General features: G+C 30.4%; 1 long non-coding RNA gene across 2 annotated transcripts; it reads right to left on the reverse strand.

Annotated features, from left to right (window-relative positions):
• Positions 1-7,529: 7,529 nt before the first annotated feature.
• Positions 7,530-12,477, reverse strand: LOC18099281 (uncharacterized). Of its 2 annotated transcripts, none has more exons than XR_002981866.2 (3): positions 12,272-12,477; positions 8,317-12,171; positions 7,530-7,879 (listed from the first exon to the last, which is right to left on the reverse strand). It is a non-coding gene; the product is annotated as an uncharacterized LOC18099281 (long non-coding RNA). The 2 variants fall into 2 exon arrangements; XR_002981862.2 differs by having other exon boundaries at positions 8,026-12,171.
• Positions 12,478-17,189: the final 4,712 nt, after the last annotated feature.

The following is a 17,189-nucleotide window of genomic DNA, read 5'->3' on the forward strand; positions in this document are numbered from 1 at the left end:
TTGATTTTTAATTAGTTTTTATAATTTGTTTCGATTTGTTATATATGAGGTTACCACAGTCTCAAACAAACGAAATTTGATTGGTGCTCAAACGTGTGAATGTCTATTTTTGTTGTCATTTCATTAAGTAAAAAATAGTTAAAAAAATGAAGTTCTTAAACTCAGTGGCGTTTACGATCTAGGTTGCAGGTTTGACGGATTAAACAGAGAAGTCCAAGTCGATCCAATAATATTAAAAAAAAAACACCATCTTCAGTTTTTTTTAAGCTAAACCAAGCTTTTTATTGGTTGTCTAAGTTGTTTTCAGGTCAATCAAGTCGACTAGATCACGTCAGGAAAACTCTTATGTAGGTTAATTTTGAACTCGGGCTAAGCAAAAAGTCAGATTATAAGATTTTAATATTGACCCATTTGATCGGATTTAATAACAACATCAAATAATTCCTTGTTACCTGTGATTTTTGTTTATGTTCAAAAACATCTTGATCCGATTTGCAACATAATATAGACCAGTAAACAAGTGTTCTCTAAAACAATGTTATTTTTTTTACTTTTTTGCCAGCTTTGTTGGCTTTTTTATTCTATGATTTTTTTTCCCTTTCTCTTTAATCTTTATATCGATTTGTTTGATTGATTGATTTATTTATTTTTATCAAATCTGAATAGTGAAAGTATTAGATCTAATTAGTTTTAACCCTTCATGCTAAGTGTTTTTTGCTTGCCTTTCTATATAGGTAGAAATCAAGAACCTAGTAGTTGGAAAAAAAAAAGTATGACAGAAACTTGCAAAAAAATTCTTCCTTTTCCTTTCTTAGGCTTTCTTGGGGCTCCCTTTTAATCTATGAAATTTGATACAAGAGAATCAAAGATGATATTTTACTCATTTCTAATTCTTGTGCTTGATGGTATCCTCTTCCTAATAGTAAAATTAGGTGCAATGTTAATGTTACTGAGAACCATTAAACAAGACTGGTCAAATGAGAATTATCTTTAGAGATAATCAAGATTAGTCTCTTGTGTTGTTCAAAAAATTCATAAGTGAAGATTAGACAAGTAAGAAAATTATGTTTAGTTTATAATCATGCAAACATTAAAAAAAAAACCATGATAATCATGCAATCATTATAAAAATATAGCATGTACATTATGCAAGTATATAAACTTGCAAAAAGAAAAAAGAAAAACATTCCTAGTATGCAACCTAAACAAATATTAAAATTATACTTAAACAAAACTAGTTTAGAGTACTTATTAAAGTCCTTAGAAGATATTCAATTTGAATTTTTGTCAGTTTTAGTAATTAATTATTTATTCTTAAGACTTTATTGTTTCTCATTTGGTTCACAACGACTTTATTCAATAAACCTCCAAAGATTCAAACAACTCCTTTTTATTTAAATGCACTCTTAAATAAAGTCCAGCAAACTCAAAGCAATAATACTCAATTTCTCTCTACAAAGACTGAATATAAGTTTTAAAGTAAAAAGAAAGAATAGAAGAACAAGTCTTTGAAAAAAACAACAACAAAGAGATAAAATAACTCGAGAAATTTTTTAGATTTTTTCTCACTCATCCAATACACCTATTTATAGGACTTGGAAACAAAAACATTAATGCTCATAATTAATTAATCTTTATAATTAATAATTTTTTTATTAACTATGATGAATGTTCATAGTTCATGAATTACTCATAATAGCATTCATTCTCATTATATTATTAATGTATTGGTTTATGTATTAAGATATTTTAGAGACTAAAAGAAATTACTGATCAAATATGGACTTAATAACAAATATTTTTCTTTAACTAAATTCAAGCCCAAACTCATAAGCCCATAGCACATTGTCCAATCAACAAAGCAATTTTAGTTAAGATTTTTGTTATCCAAAGGTTCTTTTAGAACAATTTCTTATTCATCTTTAATTAGATTTTAAAACATGTTAATATCTCAATGTTAAAATACTCATGTTGTATTACAAAATGCAACATGGTTTTAACCTTAAATGTGAGTGGATCTCACATATGATTTGGCCTTTAAAAGGTCCATTATATGTTTTATAAATCAATTCCAACAATCCCCCCATATGAATAAAAAAATTTTGATCAGTACGAAGACTCAAATAATTTATAGATAAATACTAATTTGGTATGTCACTATATCAGAAGAGATAACCTTTTGTTTTGAACCTTCTTTAGTGAAATATTATCGGATTTACATGCTAAATAGTGAACACGATGTTTTGAACTATTTAATTTTTTATACAAACCAAGACAATAATACTCACGTAATTCTCCACTTGGAGATTCTTTAGGTATTCATTGTTGTGTTCATTTTAATCCTAAACAACTTTTGGTTTCATAGGTGCTTTAAAGAATTTAACCCTTTTTAAAATTCTTAAAGAAATAGCCACCTTTTTGCTATATTTTTTATTAAAATTATTATGTTGTAGTCTAATTGGTATGTCAAGATATTAAAATCATTAAAAGCACAACTTATCCTTTATAATGTTACAGCTAACACCATTTTCATCATATGAATAGGCAAAAAATAATAATTTCTAAGTGATATTGAAAATATTATATGACTTAGTTTTTTATTTGAATATCTTAAGATCTCCAGTCAACTATGTATGGTTACCATCATTATACTCTTTCATCTTTAAAGGCTTTAAACGAATTTGTATCAATGAATTATACACAAACTCTCTCGATAAACCTTCAGTTAGTGAATCCATAATATTTTTCTTTGACTTTACATAGTTAATGGAAGCAATTCTATTTGAGAGAAAATATTTAACAATATTATGCCTATAATGTATATGTTTAAACTTTCATTTATACATACTACTTTGTGGCCTTTCAATTATAGATTCACTATCACAATGGATATAAATTGTTGGCACTGGTTTAACCCATTATAGAATATCCTAAAAAAAATCTTAAATCATTTGGCTTCCTCTTTAGCTTTATCAAGAGCAATAAACTTTAATTCAATCATGGTTTTTGCGATACATATCAGCTTAGAGAATTTTCATGATACAACTGTTTCCCCAATTATAAAAACATATCCATTAATGGATTTTGAATACTTAAAATCAAATATCCAAATAGTATTATTATACCCTTCTAGTACTATTAGGTAGATAGTATAGTCCATAGTCTAAGGTGTACCTTAAATATTTAAATACCATTTTTTATTTCTATCTAATGATCTATACTCGGATTATTAGTAAAGATACTCATTTTGCTAACCAAGTAAACAATATCAATTATTGTGTAATTCATATTATTAGTAAAGTTACTCATAGCTTATTTCAGACCATATAAAGATCTGACTAGCTTATAGATTTTTTTTTATTGTTCATTAACAACAAACCCCTCAAGTTGTCCCATATAGACATCTTCATCTAGATTACAATTTAATAAAGTTGTTTTTACATCTATTTGATGTATTTTAACCTTGTTAATAGTTGTAATGTCTATTAATATTAATATAAAAGTTATTCTTGGTATAGGTGAATATGTATCAAAATAATTCAAACATTCTTGTTGTCTAAATCTTTTCACAACAAATCAACTTTTATATTTACCAAGTGAATTCAATAGAATTACATCATGTAAAAATGCTAGAGATATATGACATACTTTAGAAGTAACTTATAAAGGAACTAATCAAGTCAAAGAGTTTAAAATCGACTTGTTAGTTCTCGAATATGAATTGTTTAAAATGCTTCCTAGTGAGTCTATAACTACCATGTTTACTAGAATGACTACCATAATTAATAGTCTAGATGCACTTTGTAGGACATATATTAATACGGGAATTGTAAGCAAAATTCTTAGGTCTCACCAAAAACTTGGGAAGCTAAGGTAACGACAATTCGAGAAGCAAAGATCTCACCAAACTTCTATTAAAGGAGCTCATTAGTTCTTTAATAACTCATGAGATTACTATGGTGAAACAAGAACAAGAAGATTAGCCAAAGAAAAATTTGACATTCAAAATCATTCATCATATTAAAAATGATGATAATGATAATTATAATAATAATGATGAAGAAGAAGATCATGAAGGCATTAAATAGGGTATTGCCCTAATTACAAAGAAATTCCAGAGCTTTCTAAGAAAGAAGCAAGGTAATAAAATATTCTCAAACTTCAAAAAGATGGGAACAAGGAAGATTCAAGCAGGGAACTTCTAAGATGCTACAAATACAACAAAACAAGGCATATCAAAATAAATTGTCCAATTCTTCAAAACAAGAAGAAGATTCATCATCACAAAAAGGAAATGAAAGCCACTTGAAGTGATGATTTAGATTCAAACTCAAGTGGTGAAAAAGAACATGTGGCAAACATGTGTTTTATGGAAATCAAAAGTGAAAATGAGGTACAATCTTTAGATGATGAATCTCGCCCTACTTCTAATGAGTTGCAAGATACACTTAAGTCATTATATGATGAATTTAAGAAATTAGATTCAAAATATAGTTATTGTAAAAACAAATATGTATGCTTACTTGTAGAGAAAGAAACTTTAGAAAAGAAAGCTTGCATTGTGATTTATGATAGTAATAAGATAAATCAACTTAAGATAAAAATAAATCTTTAAAAGAAAACATAGACAAAATAAATATGACCTTAACAAAATTCACATAAGGCACCAAAAACCTCAACTTGTTTTTTATGTGTAGGAATCAAGGGAGTATGATTAATGGTTTTTAGATAGCACTTGCTCAATACATATGACTAAAGATTACTCATCATTCTCAAGCATTACTATAATAAATGGAGGAGATGTCACTTTTGGAGATACCTTAAAAGGCAAAATAATCAGAGTTAACAATATTGGAGGTAAATCTTCTCCTTCCATTTAATTTTTTTCTTGTTTATAGTTTAAAGCATTATTTGCTTAGCATTAGTCAATTATGTGATAAAGGCTATAATTTTTTTTTTATCATGCATGTTCTTTAATTCTTGAAAATGATAAAGTAATCTAAGATAAAAAAAAAAAAACAACTTTATTTTAAGATAAAAGTAAGTTAAAATAATGTGTAAGTAAAAAGAACCACAACTCCTATAACCCTTATAAATATGTTTTTATCATAAAAAAAAAAATGCTCTTCATGTGGATACTTCAAGCATGATCAGAAAAACACAAAAGACAAACAAACATATAATTGTAGTTATAAAAGTAGTCACTATTATCACTTCTTATTAAGGACATCCTCTCGTATACTGAACAAAAAAAACAAAGAGCCTGAAGAGAAGCTGGATTTGTGGTTATATGGGCCATCTAATATGGAGGTGTATAGCCTCCACCAGGTAAAGGTTTTAATATTAGCCAAACAGGTGCTAAAAACTCATTTTTTAAAGGCTTCATCACAACAAAAAAAGAACTTAAAGGGCTATGATGCACAAAACATGCATAACAATCTAGAATTGATCATACAAGACACGAATGGCATGTGTAATATTTTCCAACCACATTTTAAAGGTTAGCCCAGATACAATATCACCATTTAGATCCTGGATCTATTTTTAGTTTCGAGGATATATATTCAAAGCTCATAACCTATTTTAACATGAGTATCCTAGCTAAGCAAAGCTATACTAAGTTAGTCACCATCACCTAGAAAAGTAATGTGGGCATTATAGCATACTTGAAAAGATTAAGTGAAGAAATGTTAGAAGATAGAAAGCTTTTTAGAACTAGTCACCACTAAAGCCAATGGGGTCCATGATCTAACCTTGTGGATGAAGTTATATTTGTTTTCTGATAAGACCCTTATAAAGATGAAACAGATTATGAAAAACGATATTAAGGTATAAAACAGATAGAATTGTTTTCATAGAATTATCTTCTTATTTTATTCTTTAATAAGCTACCTCAATGAGTGCTTTTTATGAAATTTTTTACAAGTGTATTTATCATGAAATTTTCTTTATGAAATAGTCATCATACGATGACCTCTATAGTAAATCCCTACGCATAATATTCATAAAATAGTCTTTGTACAATGATCTTCATAGAGTACTTGTCATGGCATGTTCTCCACGAGATTCTCTATCATGGGCAAAAACTTCTTTTCTTTACTTGGTGCTAAAGCCTCTCTTCTCTATTTAGGTGCAATACAATATCTATTAAAAAATTCATTTCAGGTACAAGGACAACCTCGCCTAAGCTCAAAGCATTTTCCACCCTCGTGTACAAGGTGACGTTACCCGAGAGCAAAGTTTTTTTCCATCCTAAATACAGAACCATTTATATATGATAATCTCCCTACATAATCTCCATGAAAAACTTCACATGAGAACTTCATGATAAATCTTTATAAAAACCTCCATAATAAATATCCATAAAATCTTCACAGGATAACTTCATGATAAATCTCCACTAAAAGTCTCCATGGAAAACATCCATGTTAATTGTCAAAGATGATCTCTATAAAATATCCATCAATTAGTATTTACTCTATATGAATTTACAATCAGGACGAAAGAACACATTTACCCAAGTATAATGTGTTCTTCATTCTCAATTCAAGATAAGACAACACCTGTCTCAAATATAATAATCTTTAAAACTGACATCGAGGGACAACCTAGCCCAAACATAACAAGAAAGACACATTTATATAGGCTAATGTAACATGTATTTCTAACACAATAACTAAACAGTCTATAAAAAACCACCTTACCTAATTATACAGGCCACCCGTATTGCCTAAATATAAAGGTAACATTCCTTTATAATCAATTCAGAAAGCATTGACTTATCAATATGTCCAGATAGTTCAAACTTGGTGACTCGCATCTCCAAGGCCATGGTCTACTCAAATCTCAAATCACACGTATAAGAAAGTCATATTATCTCAAACCAAGTGAACCTCATTTTAAAACCAGAGGTGCATCCCCCTAGTTATTAATAATTTCTAAATCACTTTTTAACATGTTTCTCTGACCAAATTAGCTACTTTGAATTAAACAATTAATGAGAGATGTGTCCCTAAATTGATGATGCCTAAACTTGACATACCTTACCTCACCTCTTAATGGGATGCCAAACCTCACCTATGTAATAAATGTTTAGACTAACCTCATTTCTTCACTGGATGTCAGAATGACCTTACCGCTTATTAACCTATTTGGACCAACCTTGCCTCTTGGCAGACCAACCACACATTCCCCTTCTTTACAGACCAACCATGTATCTTTTCTTGGAAGGGTTACACCCTCTAATACAACCATTTGCTAGTGATGCACCTACGTTTTTTTGTCACAATTTAGCATACTGAGCCTTTTTGTTATATGGGACTTGTTTAGGCTCAATGAGCGGTTAACAAGACAAAGTATTTTACCTAGAATATAATGCCACCATTCATTAGATCTATAAATCCAAGGGTCACAGTATTTCCTTTTTTTGGCCCATATTACCAGGCAGAGGACAATAACTATATGTCGTTTATATGTTTGCTTATATTATAGTCTGTTATAGAAAATTGGACCCAAAGAGGCAAGAAATGTAGAGCGCCAGAAAATAAGTCGATTGATAGGGTGTTGTACTCCTTGCATGATAAGAGGAAGACACATTAAAAAAATAAGTAAAACTACTGTGATTAAAGAATAGTTTTACTTTTACCTAGTTTTACTTATTTTAGGCTAAACTACTTCAAGTTACTAACAAAGGCTATAATAACAATTAAGCCTCTCTTTAGCAAACTCTACTCCGAGTCCACCAAACTAAAATTTTAATACACCTAAAAAATAAAACATAAGCATTGACTTTGTCACCATACCCATATCAATCCCTGGGCAGCTCGAACCTTATGTTGTCCAAAGCCCATTGCTAGTTCATTTAGTGTATAGTATGGACCTATGACAAATAAAAACAAAATAGATTAGTACATAAAAAAGTTAATTAATTTCACTTTAAATAATAATTGGATCTTCCTCTAGCAAAGTTGCTTCGAGTCCACCAAGCTAGTTTTCCTAATACATTTCAAGGACAAAAGTATGTACATCCTTGAGCAATTTGAACTTGCAATGCCCGTGCTCCACAGAATGAATCCGGCCAAAAACTAACGGAGTGCGTATCTCCCTCCAAATGTCCAACTTGGAAGGTGGAATTCGATCTACTTTGAAGAAAATATCAAAGTAAAATGAAATAGGTATACACTTCAACAGCCTTTTCTTACATTAACTGTGTTAAACAACCAGTCTACGTCATTAATAAAGCACAGAAGCTACCAAACATATCAAGCTAAAGTAAATAGGTAATTAATAAAATCTAAGTGGATTTGAACCACCAACCTCTCAAAACCCCATGATGGGATAACGAGCGCTCTTCCATTTTGAGCTTATAGATCTTGTGGACATCAAAGAAGAATGGACTCGAATAAGGGACAATAAGAAATCATTCTCTATTTAAAAAAAAAAAAAATTGTACCTAAAAGTCCATCATCACCCCTGATTTTTTTATTTTTTTTTAAGACAGAACAGAACCTTATAGATTGATAAAAAGACTGGACAGGCAAGTAATAAAAAAAATTGTCTGCATTAAACCACACTGGATCGACCTCACAAGTCTTAAATTTAACCTTTTCATTAAGAGGCATCATTAAAATTGACTCTAAATCAAACAAAGCGTTTAAAAAAATGAAGTAATGGTTCTGCATTAACACACACAATGACAATTGTTGTACAATTTCCAGTAATACGCACATTCGTGCATGCTGTTGCGTGAATAAATATTATCATAGAAGTACCAATTTAAATATTTTTTTAATCTTTCAATGATTTTAATGAGCTAATATTAAAAAACCAAAAAAAAATAAAAAATTATTTTAAAACATTTTCAATAGCATTTTTAATTAGAAGACACTAAACCAACTTGACGAGTCCAAAAACAAATCAAATGACTATAAAAAAATATGATTTAGTTTTTAAAAAAGTTCATGATATTTTTTTTTTCGACATAACTCAGTCAACTTATCAAGTTTAAAATTTACTGAGTTAAATAAAAACATGAATTAGTTTTTCAAAAAAAAAAAACTTCCAAAATAATATTAACTCCAGCTTCAATGCTTAACCTAAACGCTTCAATGCTGAATCTAAACCCAAGCTCTAAGTCATTTAATAATTCTATTTTCTTAATCTATATTTTACTTAATTACATAATAATAAAACAAAAACTTGCAAAATCATGTATCAATCACATATTAAATACTAGTATCAATCACATATCAAATACTAGTATGTTTAGTTGAGACAAGTTATAGAAACAAACAAAACAGATTATAAAAATAAATTCAAAACCATCCAAGAATAAAGTTGAAAAAAAAAAAAACTAATTAAAAGAAAAGAAAAATAAGATAATGCTTGCAATGTTCATATGTACATTCTTTCCCTTGAACAACCTACCCACACTTATGGTTTTAGAACTAGCACATCGCATTTGGAAAAATAGCACAATTAAAAATTTATTAAAAATAACAACACATTTCTCTGTTACAGCAAATGTCATGGCATGACAAGGAAAAAAAAACACCAACATAACTACCACTCAATAATGACAGCAACATAATTACCGCAACAATTTAGATTTTACTCACTTCGACAATATTGTTGCAGCCTTTAAATTTTAGATAAAAAAAATAAAAAGTAAACTAGTTGGTGGCCAAGGTAACCTTCGATAAAGAAGGTTTTTATAAAGCATGTTGTGTTCATGGAAACTATTATATATATATATATATATATATATAATAGCACATTTCAAATAATACAAGCGAAAAAAATTGAAAAATACATCACAATTCCCATGCATTTCCAAAAACCACAATTAGAAATTACAATATTTAGAAAAATAATAAAAATAGATTGCTACAAATTCCAAAAAAAAAAGATTAAAAAAGAGAACGATATTGAAACATACCTCAGGATCAAAAAAATAACTTGAAGAGACAAAAATCCCGAATGATCCGCACACACTGCCTAAAGCCAAATAAACATCCACCATCTTTAAACAAGTTTGAATTTCACCGACCATCGTCTCTAACTTTACTTGATGTTCAAGAACTCTTTTCAATAAATAACCTTTCTCATGTTCAAAGCAGCTATCATTAAAGCTTCGATGCAACCCACAATCTCTCCCCTGTTTGAAATTTATTGTAGCCTATTTCACAAATTATTTAAAATATCATAGTTTTCACCGACAAATTTTAAAAAACCGCAGGCTCTATTTTCCCCTAGCCATGATATTTTTCAAAGTCTTTTTCTGCCTATTCTATTTCTTCAAGAATTTGTAATACCATTTCTTCAAGAAATCATGATGGACGGGGTTCCACGTGGTCTTTGTTCTGTTCCGTTATTTGAACCATTTCAAGAACATCAATGAGCTTTGAATTTGGTTAGAAATGGTTCCGAGTCATGAAACCAAACAATATTTGATAGACCAAATTAAGGGCCATATTTAAACAGTAAGAACTTCAAATTGTTCAGTGATAAATTACTTCAAATATCGAAATACCATAAACACATGAGAAAACAAGAAACCTTCTGCTACCATGAATTAACAATATGAAATTCATCTCCCCCGGCAAACAGCAAAGAATTAAACATAACGTAACGAATTACGCAGAATGATGAAACAATTCAAAACTAATGCAACTGCGTGAAAAAATCATAGAGTTATTTATTTTTCTTTCAGGTGGAAGAGGAGCGAACCATTGAATAACTTCTTGATACCATTGAATAACTTCTTGATCACCTAAATCGTTGGCGAAGCAAGGACAGCTCAATTGAGAATGTCGTGAAGAACTGCTGAGCTGGCACAGCTGAGAGAGTTGAAGGCCATGGTTATGGAAGTCAGGCGGCTCCAAACCACCATGCGAAGGCTAAATCACTTAAAACCCAAAGAACCAAACAACAGAGCCAATTGCACAGTACAAAACACCAGCATCATCCATGAGCACAGGTTTTACATGGATATCAAGAGCACAATATTCTCGAATACATAATTGCAACTACAATTATGGTTGTAAAAAGGACCTGATTACGAAAGGAATTGGGATTTCAGAGTATCATAAGAGCTAGAAATTGAGAAACTAGATCTAGTAATAAAACTCAAGCCCAGGTTAGCTCTGTAATGGCAAATCTGACTGCTTCAGTGGATATAAATATAATATGATTTGCATTTCAAGGCATTTGAAAATGAAATGAACCTGCACTGTCGGGAAAGAATGATGAATAGTTATAGTGGGACGTTAGAATGAACAGACGCTTGGTGCAAGCAAAAACTCCTGATCGGAGACTAGAGTTATCACGATAAAAGATTAAAATCAATTTCCAGGATGTGTGTTGTGTGTGGCGTTTTTTTTCAAGAACTGCTAATTTCCAAAGCTGAAACTAGTTTTAGATGCGCAATCTCTTAGTGATCCCATATTATCTACATTAACATTGGATTGGAACAAATACCGGTAAGCAACGAATAACCCAAGTCACAATCATGATCTCTTGCAAATGACTGATTCTAAGTTATGTAAGTATGACTGATTGATTGATACTAAAAATTAAGGAAATTCGCATTGGAGATATAAGTGAGAGAATACCTTTCGAGTCAGCCTCACAAATTGCAATATTGTGCAATTGATGAACTGGTAGCTAAGCTGGAGTTGGAGTTCCTCGTGAAAGGGCCGCGTGATCTCAGGCTAGGATCGTAAGGCAAAGAGAAGTAAGAGAAAGCAGAACACAGACAGCTGAGGAGAGAACCCGGGCAATTCCCCGTGCGATCTCCCCTCAAAAACACGAAAATAATAATTTTATTAAGATGATGGGTGACCTGCCATGCAAGCGCACCTGTCATGGCAAAGGTCGGATGACAAAGATAATAAACAAGACCTCTCAGCCTCCTGGCCTTTTAGTCCCGGTATATATATCTTATACATCATCCTCGTAAATAAACCACACAGCTCCACCCCCTATCTCCTTCCATCGCTCCTTAATCAATCAACAACATCACAGCCCACGGTCACATCATCAAGCAACAGAGATTCTGTAATTGCTCTATCGCCCCCGCCTTCAAATGAAATCTCGAATCATCTGCTGCTCATACACCAACTGGATATATCCTTCGAGAATTAGAGCTTTTGAAACAGAGCTCCGCCGTATCTACAAAACAATATCAAATTAATAGCTTAATCAATAATCCGGAAACAGAATTTAAATCATCTTTAGCCAAGAAACACGCAATAAAAGTACTGATACATACCTCAGGAGCGATCTCCGATCAAATAAGATAACAGACCGTGAAATCACGGTGTTGAACTTCGATTATCAAGTCTAATATCAGGATAAAGATCGCAGAGCGATCTAGGTGGACCTGGAATCCAAAAGATCGAAGGGAAATCCATGAAGGGTAGATCTGGGAATACTGGAGCTGAACTCATAACTCATAAGGCAGAAAAAGCTGTAAGGCGGGTGTGCGGCTATATAGAGGCTCTGGGAGAATAGACGGACAGGATTAGTAGGTTAGCTGAATGATTAAGGGCTGAGATTTAGTTTACGTGGTTGAGCTCTTACCTTGTTTGAAAATTAGGTGTCGCTGAAGAGATGGACAGCACATTTGAGCTGGCGAGATACGGGGTTTGTTTATTTTCGGAAAATTGTTTAGTTTATATTTTTTTAAAAATCTTCTTGGTTTTTTGATAAGTTTATATATGCTTTTATTGGTCATTTAAATTTTCTTTAAACTCATTACATCAATCAATTCATATTGTATTAGCTCTTATATGATTTGGTTAAAAACTCACGCCATGTAAGGAAACAAGTCAAAGAATTTCAAGATTTAGCTGCTTACTCAGGTTTAATAGCATTGTAAAAAAAAAATCCCCACACTCTCAATGTTTCTTTATGTTTTAAAAAAAATTGGTTCAATCTATGACAAAGTGTGCACGCTGATGAACTAGTTACTATTTAGCTTGAAAGTATACTTGCCCATCTAGCTCATAAACATATATTTTAGTTTTTTCACGTAGTTATAAGATATCTGTATCAGAGTTTTAAAACTCGGACCGGCCCGGCGGGTCGACCCGGGCCTGGGACCGGTCCGGGTTGAGGCAAAAACCCGCTCGAGAATTGGCCCGGGGAAACCCGGTCGACCCGGGACCGGGTCCACCCGGCCAAACCCGGGTGAAACCCGGTCAATTTTTTTTTATTTTCACTGTCATTAAACAACGTCGTTTTTTGCCATCTAAAATGTCAAAACGCTGAAGACTGAAGATAAAAGAAGAACGAAGCAATAAACCTAATTAATGTTACTCTTTGTCTTTGAAACTCAGCTGAGGAGCAGAGGAGCAGCGAACGTCTGACCATTGATCCCTGCAAAAAAGGTTTGAATCTCCTTCTTTCACTCTCTGTTTTCTTTATTCTTGGCCGTTTTCTCATTTCTGGCATCAATTTCAATTTCAGCCCAGAACCTCAATTTCTGCGATAATCCTTCTTTCACTCGCTGCCAGTCACCTCAGCCCTCAGGTATGTTTCTCTAACCCGATTTCTGCATCAATTTTTGTCTTTTCTTCTGCCGGTCACCTCTGTTTCTATAGCCTGATTTCAAATAGAACTGTGTTGTTTGCATTCAAAAGCATTATTAAAAGTCCAATCATCTTTCTTAAATGTTTTGCTAACTTCGTTAAAATCCTTCTCAATGTGCAGGAAGAGGACTTCATTTAATGGATGCGATTGAGGAAGGGCAAAGCTTGCATGAGCAGTCAGATGAATCAGACCATGATAAAGTGGAGAAGGAAAGCGATAACATTGACCAGAAGAAGAAGAAGAGAATGCAAAGAGCATCAATAGCCCGATTTCAAGTTTCTCTAGCCCAGTTACCTCAGCCCTCAGTTTTTTTTTTTTTTTTGACCCGGGTCAACCCATCTGACTCGTGACCCGATCACTTGACCGGGTCAATAACTAGGTTAATGACCGGGTCGGATTTCAAAACTATGATTTGTATTCAATTGATTGGAATTGAAAATCTCAAAGGCTATGCATCACTTTACAAGATCCAACCATGCGTTTCAAAATTTTTAAATTTTTTTAAAAAGCTTTTTTTAATATTTTTTTAATTATTTTTATATGCTGATATCAAAAATAAATAATTATTTTAAAAATTATTTTAATGTATTTTCAAGTGAAAAATACTTTGAAAAATAATTTTTATCACATTCTATAATAGACTTTTAATTTGTATTTGGAAATACGTAGTTAAATGTAATAGTTTTTGTTTTATAGAATCTAAATAAAAAAACAAGGAAAAACATGTAAAACTTGATTTGAGTGATAACGCTTTATGTATTAAAAAGGTAGTACATTAAAAAAAAATAAAGTTAAAAATAATAGTGTTTATTTTCTTTTTATCTCAACTCTTTAATTTTATAAAATTTCAATTGGTGTTTGAAAATATGGGGTAACTCGTGTTTTTTTTTTAAAAAAAAAATTTGTTAAAACTTTTTTTATATATTTTGGATTGTCTTGATATGCTAATCTCAAAAATAATTTTTAAAAATAAAAAATATATTATTTTAATACATTTTAGAATAAAAAATATTTTAAAAAACAACCACAACCATACTCCTAACTCTAATTTTATAAAATATTTTTGATCACTATACTATTTTCTAAAACAATTCCAAATATGAAGCCTCACCTATTCCTTTACCTGCTGCTTACCTGAACAACAACTACGACTACGTATGTAACGTTCTTCAACGCAACGCGTTTTTTTCGTCACCTATTTTACTTGAGTTCTGTTTGTTTTTTTCATCAAAAATTATAATTTATTATAATTTACATCCTACCGATTCATAATATTTTACATCTTTATATATACTCATAAAAAAAATTATTTATATAATTGTCATTATATTTTATAATCTTTGCAACAATGTTGGATTTGAACACAAAATCAGTGGCGGCCCATTCTCCTCACACGTTGTTATTGGAACCTAAAAACAACTTGAAAAATAATGGGTTTTCGGTCGTGTTGATGTTCGAGGTGTTCATGTCTCTTTTAGGGATAATTTTGGCTGGGTCCGTTGATAATATAATTAATATTACCAATAAAATTATAAACGATGAGTTGAATATTTAATAATTTTTTTAGTCAAAATCTATCAGTAATTAACATTAAAGTGTTTTTTAGCACCCTCCAAAAATTTCCAAATCCATTTCATTCCAATGATTTGAACTTTTAGCGATAAATTCTTATAATTTTTTTTAACTCTGTGAAACTCTTCAATTGACTTAGCCTATTGATAATTATATCGGTATAAAATAGTGATAAAGTCTTATAAATTTTTTTTAACCCTCTAGAACTCTTTGAGAGATTTAATCTGACAGTAATATTATGGCGTGCACGGCGTCGAATAACAAGTCTGCTCTCCCACACTGCCTTATAATTGCAATTCTATAGTGTAACATTATAATTGCCTTGTAATGTTACACTATCAATTTAAATGAAATAAAATTAATATTTTATAATTAAAAAAGATTATTAAAGTGATTGGTTTTGATCTTTTATGAAAAAATAATTGCAATTCTTTATCTTGATGAAAGAATTTGTCCTTTTTTCAATTTTCTATTAGAAAACTCAAAAAGATAAAAGAAAAATTGTTCATTTGTTTACCAAGAGGACGTTTGTTTGCCCGGATAGTGGTTTTCTAAAAATTATTTTCCACATTTTTCTATGTTTGTTTGCTATTAAGAAAGTTGGTCAACGGAAAACACTTTTCAGTCAGAAAAATTTGGCTTGATTTTCAGGAAAATGTTTTCATTTTATTTTGGGACGGAAAACACTTTTCAGAAGTTGTGAAAAAATTAAAAATATCATATTGTTTGCTGATTATATCAAATTTGATCCTCAAACTTTTAATTGATATATATTTTGTTTGAATCCTTTTTTTTTCAATTTCATCTCTTAAAATTTGATTTAATTTTATTTTTGTATTAATTTTGATCCTCATTTTTATGATTGTTATTTGCTTTTCTCTTATTATTATTTTAATTGAAATTTTTTATCTATCAAATTTAGTCATCATTCTTTTGATTGTTATTTATTTTATTTGAAATAAGTTATGAACTTGTAATTATTATTATTATTTTAATTTTATAATTTTTCAATTTTTTTATTTGTTAGATTTGATCCCCATTATTTTGATTATTATTTATTTTATTTGAGATAATTTATTAAATTAGATTTTTTTTAATTTTATTCTCATTCAACTTTTTAATTTGTAAGATTTGTTCTTATTATTTTAATAAACTTGAAGAAAAAATAAAGCATTAATAAACTATCTTCCAGCTTATTTTTCATAACATAACCAAATACTGGAAAGTATTTTCCATGACCCTACCAAACATCAAGAAATAATTTACTTTTCAATTTCTATATAACGATTTTCAAAAAGTTCAAATTTTAACCCTGACCCCAACAGTATTTCATAAAAATTAAGTTTTTGTTTTTTTGACTTAAAGTTAATTTTAAAAAATTAAAAAAATATTATTTTAATATATTTAAAAAAACACAATTTAAAAAATAACTAAAACAGCGCTACCATAACAACCGCTACCTGAATCTTCAATGTAATCAAAGCACGTACGATGAATGAGTACCGTTAATTCGTTTATCATCCTTATGTTGAAAGCAATCAAGGGAATATTTACACGAACCGCAAAACAAATGTCTATTTTTTTTGCTTTTTTATGTAGAATGATATATTCAAGCATTTTAACAGGAATATTTACTTGCACAAAAGCTATAAAACAAATCTGGCAGAAAGAATTGATAATGCCCTTTAAAGGGTTCTTTAAAACTATTACATTTCATTTATTATCAAATTGAATTTTAAAAAAATAAGTAAAAAATATCCCTATCAATTAAGTAAATTAAATAATTCTATAACTACAACCTGAAAAAGTATAACTCAAATGGTCATACTTTAAATTTGTTCCCTAGAAATTACCACTTTGAGTACCACAGATCTCATGGCAACATGGAACTTATATAATCGTTAATTTCAAGGCCCGTGAAATTAATCGAAGTGCATGAAAAGAACCCGTGAGATTAATCCAAATGCATAAAAGCTGACCCGTGAGATTAATCAAAATGCATAACAGCTGACCCGACTGACTAT

The sequence above is a fragment of the Populus trichocarpa genome, chromosome 5, assembly GCF_000002775.5.
Source record: "Populus trichocarpa isolate Nisqually-1 chromosome 5, P.trichocarpa_v4.1, whole genome shotgun sequence".
Classification (NCBI taxonomy): Eukaryota; Viridiplantae; Streptophyta; class Magnoliopsida; order Malpighiales; family Salicaceae; genus Populus; species Populus trichocarpa.